Genomic DNA, 8,566 nt, shown 5'->3' with positions numbered 1-8,566 from the left:
ACTATGTAACTGTTTGTAAAAAAAAAAAAATAAAAAAAAAATTATTAATGAGAGAGTGCAACAAAAATCCATCTTCCAAACCATGTCTTTACTTTACCCAAATACACTTTGATAAACATATAATAATGATTTATATTTTAGAGCTGGACGGATTTCGCGGGAAATTGCCTACATATGTTATTCACCCATGCGTGTTGACGTCACATCCATACACAGAGAAAATAAGCTCCAGCTACTGTAGCACGCGTATGGTGTGGGAGTAGCGTGAAGCTGAAAGTTTGTTGGCACAACAAACTAGAAAAATCGACCATGGATCATTCAAAACAGCAAACCTCTGGGGAATCACCAGTTGTAAAAACAAAGAAACCCCAAAACAGAGCAGAGTCTACAAGCAAAAAGGGAAAGCGACAGAGTCCGTAATGAAACCTGAATCAACATCGGCTTGGCTTTTCAGAGATGGCGACCAGAGATCAGAAAGGATTTAAAAGTGACCCAGAGATGGCTTTTTCTTACTCAACAGATAAGATATTTTATTGATATGGTTTATGTATAGTTGTGTAATCACACACACACACACACACACACACACACACATCTATAATTAAATAATTATACTGTAACCGGTGCAGAACTTTTCACTTGCTAGCACACGTGTGTATTTATCTTTACAACGGCAATAATTTACATAAATAAATCATTTGGTCCTAGGCTTGCCAAGGACATGAGAGTCTTGAAATGATGTTGACCATTGGTCGGTAACAATGACAATCTATAAATTAGTTACTACCGTGGTCTATTTGGCCAGAATATCCTGCAGTTATAAAACCTTATCAGATTAGTAATCGTTATGTCTAATGTTAATGAACATTTCCTAACTTTTGTAACGTCATTTATTTCAAAACATCAATGTTTGCAATAAGTATATGAACAACAGCATAAGATATGGCACTTACCTGCTCGATGACATGTTTTTGGATATCCATCTTTTCCTTTCTTTCGTTATTTATTTGTCCATTCGCTCTGATAAGATGTCCTGTATCCATGTGTACACCGGTGCCTCAAACCACATTCATCCGCGCAGAGGAGCAGAGCTGAAGCACAACCAAAACAATGTCCTTCCGCAAGACGCATGCAGTTTTCTTTTTTAACCACTAGAGGGCCAAAAGTTACATAGTGTAGCTTTAAATATTGCTTGTTTAACAAAACCAAAGCAGATAGTTTTTGCGGCTGTTGCTATTACGTCATATATTCAGGCCATGAGACAATGCCAACTTCCCTGTATGAAGTATGTCCGAAATCTGCTCGTACTACTCGCACGTATACGTACCTAAAAGAATGGACTGTTTTGCCGGCAGATAAGTGTGTCCTTCATCAAATACAGTACATACTGTGACAGTACGTGGTTTTGGATGCAGCTTAGGTCTATATAATGCAAGTGAATTTTGAAAAGTCCAAAAAGCACAAAAAGGCAGCATAAAAGTAATCCATAAGGCTCCAGTGGTTAAATCTATATCTTCTGAAGCAATGTGATAGGTGTGGGTGAGAAACAGATCAATATTTAAGCCCTTTTTTACTATAAATTCTCCTCCCTGCCCAGTAGCTGGTGAAATGCACAAAGAATGCGAATCGCCAAAAACAAAGGAGAAAGTGAAAGTGGAGATTTATAATGTAAAAGGATTTAAATATCTGTTTCTCACCCACACCTATCATATTGCCTCTGAAGACATGGATTAAACCCCTGGAGTTGTAGCCTATGGATTAATTTTAAGCTGTCTTTTTGTGCTTTTTGAACCTTCAAAGTTGTGGTCACCATTCACTTGCATTTTATGGACCTACAGAGCTGAGAGAACTTTTCTGCAGAAGAAAGAAAGTCATACATATCTGGGATGGCACGAGGGTGAGGAAATGATGAGAGAATTTTCATTTTTGGGTGAACTTACCATTTAAAAACAGCTGGACTCAACGGTCAAAGATGTCCATCTAGTGCATTTTAGTTTACCTAGAATAAAAAAGGAAAAAGAGTGCAGATGAACACAAAATGCATTAGGTGTGAACACCCCCTTAATCTAAACTTCCCTAAAATTTTAATGCTGCCTTTAAAGCACCGCTATTTCCTTCAAGAAATAATTTAGTTTTGAAATTTTTTGTCTTTAGTATTTTCTTCTTTGATTACAATTTCAAGACCCACTATTGCAAAAACTTGCAATTTAATGAAATCTTCAGAAAACTGATTTTTAAATGTGATTGTGAATATTAGTACAGCTAATATGCCCATTAATATTATATTTATGCATTTGGCAGATGCTTTTATCCAAAGTGACTTACAGTGCACTTATTACAGGGGCAATCCCCCCAGAGCAACCTGGAGTTAAGTGCCTTGCTCAAGGACACAATGGTGGTGGCTGTGAGGTTGGGGATTGAACCAGCAACCTTCTGATTACTAGTTATGTGCTTTAGCCCACTATGCCACCACCACTCATTAATGCTTGCTGTTTGGTCATTAGTTGAGCAAAACGCTCTAAAAAAGGAACAGGTAGAACTAATAAGATCTGAAACTGGGTCCAGTGGAATTAAAAAGGACTCGGTGTGACAGGCTGTAGACAGCAGGTGAATTCACACTGCAGGAGCAGGATGGGGGCAAGAATAGCACAGGGGTGGGCGTACAGGCGGCCACCGAACCGTACGCGTCCGTTACGCTGTATGATGGTGTGTATTTTCAGTAAGGTCAACAAACATGATAAATGTCCATTTATATATATATCTATGTGAGGCGGTGCATGCGGCTGATTTGAGGTTTGGTATTCCATGCAGCAGCCTCCCACGCGCCGCTACCGCCCACGCCAGGATCTGCGTCACGCAGCCGCGTGGGAGTGAGAGAGCAATGTAGCAAGTGCGGAATATCCCAATTCGGCAGTAGGGGAGAGAGCGGATACCAACTAGTTTGATAGTCCTTCTCTTGTGAGCTCCATAGTTTAAACTACAGAGTGTGTGGGAGAGTTAATTTAATAACACAGAGCCGAAGTACGCGTCTCGCGCGCGCACGTATCTCTCCCCGCCAGCTGGACGTCAGGTGAAGCGTCGCGTCACTGAGCGGAGCGTCATAATTTCTAACTTTTAATATTAAAACACCTCTTTTGGGATAAGGAAAGAATCTTTGGGGGTGGGGGAAAACAAACAAAGAAAGAAGAACAAAAGGTACGTACCAGATATTTCTTCACTTTGGCTTGTATACGCGCTCAAGCGCTGATTTCAAGTACGCGCATGTGGTGCAACTTTCCTGCTTGTGTTTGAGTGTTTATGCGATCCATGTGGCGCGTCATGCCGTGCAGACTAGACAGCGCTCGGTACCGTGTGTGAATGCGCCCCGTGGGCGTCTGTTCGTCGGCAGCTGTGTGCGTTTCCACATGTCCAAATGTAGTTTTCCCAATGGTTTTAATTGTATTTGCTCGTGCAGTATGTTTTGAATGTGTAAGAATGATGTGTTAATTTAAAATAATAATAATAATAATAAAAATGGTCAAGGAACATCCAAATAATTATAGGAAAAGGCATTTTTATGAATAACTTGTAAAACAATTTTAAGGCTTTAAAATTATAAAGGATAATAAGAATATTATTAATAATAATTGTAATAATCTGTGATAGACTGATACCCATCACATCATATACCATTTAATTGGCTGATATCAGGCCATTTGTGATACTATCGGCCCAACTGGCAGAATAGCAGAAGTTGCCATTGCACCCAGTGTCAGTTCCAAAATCTACATACAAAAGACCTTAAAAATGTATAGTGAACATTTTCTGTTTTTTAGTCATTTAATAATTTTGTGCATTCATAAACCTTTAAAACCCCATATCGCTCAACCTCTAAGATAAAAAAAAAAAAAAATGAAGTGTTAAAATGAGAAGAGATGATGATAATAATAACAACAATGATAATAATAATTAGTGATGATATATTGGTCAGGCAAATTAATTATCTTATATTTGTCTGTATATGAGATTATCGGATAGATTATAACCTAGTGTCAGTTCCAGAATCTACAGACAGCCTTGTAAATGAATAGTGCTCAAATATCTTTTTGTGTGTGAATTGAGTAAATATTGTGTAAAATAAGTGTCCATTCAACTTAAGCAATTTTGTGTTTACATAGGCCAACTGATCAACAATAATATTCCCATAAATATTAATTGTTGATGCATCGTGGTTGGGTTATTATTTGAGTAATATTTTGAATGAGGAAATGGGAAATTATATTTTGAATTGTGTTTTCTGTCTTGCGGAGATATGACTCATTGTTTACCACCTCACCCTACACTGCTCCCCCCCACCCCCCATCTCAAATGTTACTTACTGTATATTAAATGCAAGGTGGTGAACTTTTGTCATGCTAGTTCACTAATATTTTCCTTCACTCTTCAAAAGACCTTTTAATTAATCCCATTTAGGTTAAAGGCACTGTCACCATTTAGTGTCTATTTGGACCTTCCTTTGAAGAGCTTTTAGTCTACGCAGTGAAGAGCATCAAGGTTGAAAAGTGAGTCTGTGATCCTCATAAGGAAACGAAAGCAATCGTAAGGAAACATTGAAGACATATGTATCTGTGAGATGGCAGCGTGTGTTGTAACAAACAGGGGAAGTAGTTTTATTCAATCAGGATTTGTTGTATGCATTTAAGGAGTTTTACATGAATAATGATGATGAATCACCTCCCTTTCACAATTTTTATTATTGCTTTATAACTTACTTTTAAAGCCACTTTAACCACTCCACCCTTAAAACCTTTTATTTTATTTTGTAGCCCTCCACTGTATGGGATTGTTCAATTCTGTCATCATTCACTCACCCTCATGTTGTTCCAAACCTGCATGACTTTACTTTCTTCTGTTGAAAACAAAAGATATTTTAATGAAAGTTGACACTATCCTATAGCATTCTGCCTAATAACGTCTCCTTTAGTGTTGCATGGCAGTAAGAAAGTCAAATGGGTTTAGAACAGCATGAAAGGGAGTAAATAAGGACAGAATGTTCATTTTTGGGGGAACTATCCCTTTAAGAAGTAAATAGATCCATTCTAGTAGTAGTGCACGCAATATGTTTAGACGTAGAACAGAACAGCTGTACCTCAAACATTTAGTAGCCATTTCAGCACAGGACTGATAGGTTGCCTACACTTAAAGCGAAGCTGCTTGTAAAAAGTTTCATCCTATGATTTTTGACAGATCTCAATGTGAATCCATTATTCATCTAGATTGATAAGAGTCTGCTGTTGGGCACCGCGAGTACATGCTGTGAGTGCTCTCAGCATATTGCGTGAAGCCCCGGCCTTAGATCTCCAGCGTTAGGAGCCCAGCATGCTGGGGGTAGCGAGAGCTCTGGATAAATAGCTGCCTAAGTGCCATCCATGTTGACACTGAATTGGTTTCAACAAGGCACCCTTCACTTGCTCATTAGAGTTCATACACTCACTCTTCAGTCCATACTCTCAGCCTCGCTGGGCCACTGTTCTTACTTCTAGCACACTGACAGTCATGATGACTTTGCAGCATCTGTCATCTTTTACCGGCACTAAAAAAATATATTTACTGAGGCCTGGCGTTGACATTGGCATTGTTTAAGCCTTGATCTTTAAAAGTGGTTATTGTTCCTAATGATTTTTTACTCATCATCATAAATAATGAGTTAATGAATGTTCTCTTTAGAGTCGCATATTGTCAGATAAGACAATGAGCCTCAGTCATGAAACACGGACAGAACGAATTTTGTGTAAATCGTTCGTAAAGCCGTTATGACGTAAATTCTCGGATTCATAAAAGTTTTCGTATTTTCAAAACGTTAGTAGGTAAAAACAAAATTTACACCAGCTCCCGACAACGTGTAAATCGTGCGTAAGATATCCAGACGTGTTGTGTTCTTTCTGGAAACTGCCATGACTACATTTTGATAGAAGTCAAATTAAATAAGTAATGATAAAAATAACTAATAATTAAATGAGTGAAATTAACCTTAAAAAAAAAAAGTGTAAGTTAGTAAAAAATTTAATAAAAGAAGAAAAAAAAAGCTTTGTTTTTTCGCCTATACTTATTTAGAAATGTTTCTCTGCTGCTTGCATTTATTTTTTTAAAGTATAGTTTTTTCCCAACTCTGCTTTTTGTTTTTCAAGCAGAAGTGTTTGACATGGTGTGAAAAGTTAATGGAAAGACGCAGATTGTGGTTGATTTTCTCGAAAAATATATGCCATCTAACGTTACTGATTGGACATTTTTTTTATTTGATATTTTGGTTTAATATTTTAGTATTGGCATTGGTAAATCACGTTCAGTTGATAACGTATGGTCAATGCTAATGCTGTTAAACCCATAAATAAAAACATTGCGGGCAGGTGCATACACAATACAACGGGGAAAAAATAGAAAAAGCCTGCACACTGTCGTATAGCTTGCAAATCTGTCAAACCATTTTTGTTGACATCTTGGACTGTTTGATTCAGAAAAGAGCCTCAGATGACAGAAAAACGAAAAACATGCGATGACAGTAAGTCCTCACTTTCTCATCGCATGTTTTGTGCTTGCTAAATCAAAATTTTACATTGTAAATGCACTTCATTCATAAAAATGATTTCATGACTCTTCCATATAGATGTTAAAAGCATTTACTAGTGAGTCTGGTGCCTTTCTAATGTGGCTTTTTCATGGGCGTGGATACTTAATGGCAGGCAAAGAAAAATAAAAGCAAACATGTACTGTTTGTTAGTGCAAGTTTGTCTGGAAATTTAAGATAACAGAACGCAGTATAAAAGATCTTCATTGACTGTTAGAAATGCGTGTCTATGGGGTTCAGCAATAGTGTCACATGGTACATTGTTGACAGAAATTGACTTTGGCAACTGTTTTTTGGTAACACATTACTGTAAGGTTTTATTTGTTAATATTAATAAACACATTAGGTATAGTGAAATAGCAATATTACTAAAATACAACTGATTACTGTTACTTTGTAAAAATACAATAGTTAATTGTTTAATGTTAACACATACAACTAATAAAAAATATTAGTATGTGTTGAAATTAACATTAACCAAGAATAATATCTGCAAGTACTGTTTTTGTTTGCTTTGAACATTGCATGGATGAGCATGCTTCTGATGTCGAACACTATTTCCAGTGACACTCATAACACTTTTAGATTTTATGTTTCATGAGATATTTTTAGGATCAGATTGGTCTCAGTATGAATACTGAGACCATATTCACAATTTCGTAACATAGTTCACATTCACAAAAAAAAAAAAAAAAGAATATATTCACAAAACACAATTCACAAATGCGTAACAAGTAACCACATTCACAAAATATGATTCACAAATGCAAAGCAAAATTCACAAATATTCAAGTGTGTTCACAAATTTTTGAATGTTTTTACATTTGTCCACATTATGCATTTATGCAATCATCAGTTTTGTTTTTGGATCTAATAAAGAAGTTTTTATGTGAATTAGGTTACACATTTGTGAGTCGTTTATACTGAGACTATTTTGACCACATAAATGTCAGATGCTTTCTTTGGCTATTACAAGATGTGGTGAGCCTTTCCCCCATCTCAGGCTCATTATTCATAGAATTTCCAGACTGTCATCTCACATAACATACAAATGAGCAAAGTGAGTTCAGCACCACATTAGTATGCATTAAAGTGTCTCTGACAAAGTTTGCAAAGAACGTTATGTGCGTGTGTGTTTGTGATCGTCGCACATCCACAATCCTTGGATCCAGTTAAGGAAACAGTGGTTGAATTAAAGAGAAATGCAGAATTATATCTTCTAGCACGCACACCTACCGTCCCACTCCCACAAAGCTTCATTACCCCACCTCCCTCCCTCCCTCCCCTACAGCCAATCTGGCTTTTTATCACTGCTGCTGCTGTGGATGCAGATCCTGAGAGTGGCAGCTGTAGAGGCATGATCCCGGCAGAAACAAATGAGGCCTGTGCTGTGAGAGGCCACCTACGCGTGCTGCAGAGGTGGAGTGTGGTATGTGACTCTCCCAGCAGCCCAGGAGCCTGACAGGCGCTCTCTTATAGTTGCCACTCTTGGATCCAGCCACACATTTCTGTCTCCCCCTGCAGTGGCAACCAGTGTTGGGGAGTAACTAATTAAAAGTAGCAATGCTACTAACGTCAAGGGATAGTTCACCCAAAAATGAAAATTTTGTCACCCTCATGTTATTCCAAACACGGATGACTTTCTTTCTTCCATGGAACATATAAGCAGATGTTAAGCAAAAGTTCAGTCACTATTTACTTTCATTGCATCTTTTTTTCCATACAATGAAAGTGAATGGTGACTGAGGTTAACATTCTGCCTAACATATTCTTTTGTGTTCCACGGAAGAAAGTTACACAGTTTTGGAGCCACATGTGGTAAATGGGGACAGATTTCTTATTTTGTGGTGAACTATCCCTTTAACTACACTTTTCTGCGATTAGTGGTTAATCGTGACAAAACACTGAATTGCTGTTCGAATTTCCGTCAAATTGTATAGAGCCAACAGCTTTACAGCTGAG

At 37.5% G+C, this 8,566-nt stretch overlaps 1 protein-coding gene and 1 long non-coding RNA gene across 2 annotated transcripts in view; one reads left to right on the top strand and one right to left on the bottom strand.

Moving 5' to 3' along the window:
- Positions 1-1,792: 1,792 nt before the first annotated feature.
- On the bottom strand, positions 1,793-3,616 carry LOC127447402 (uncharacterized). The gene is made up of 3 exons (XR_007898379.1): positions 3,204-3,616; positions 1,941-1,999; positions 1,793-1,854 (listed from the first exon to the last, which is right to left on the bottom strand). It is a non-coding gene; the product is annotated as an uncharacterized LOC127447402 (long non-coding RNA).
- The window catches only part of LOC127447401 (NGFI-A-binding protein 1-like), a 27,642-nt gene continuing 21,899 nt past the window's right edge, over positions 2,824-8,566 (top strand). Inside the window, exon 1 of the mRNA XM_051709272.1 lies at positions 2,824-3,195. The gene's annotated coding sequence lies outside the window, so the exon portion shown is untranslated. The remainder of the gene's footprint in view (positions 3,196-8,566) is intronic.

Source organism: Myxocyprinus asiaticus, chromosome 10, assembly GCF_019703515.2.
Source record: "Myxocyprinus asiaticus isolate MX2 ecotype Aquarium Trade chromosome 10, UBuf_Myxa_2, whole genome shotgun sequence".
In the NCBI taxonomy this organism is placed as follows: Eukaryota; Metazoa; Chordata; class Actinopteri; order Cypriniformes; family Catostomidae; genus Myxocyprinus; species Myxocyprinus asiaticus.
This window is presented reverse-complemented; position numbering and strand designations above follow the sequence as displayed.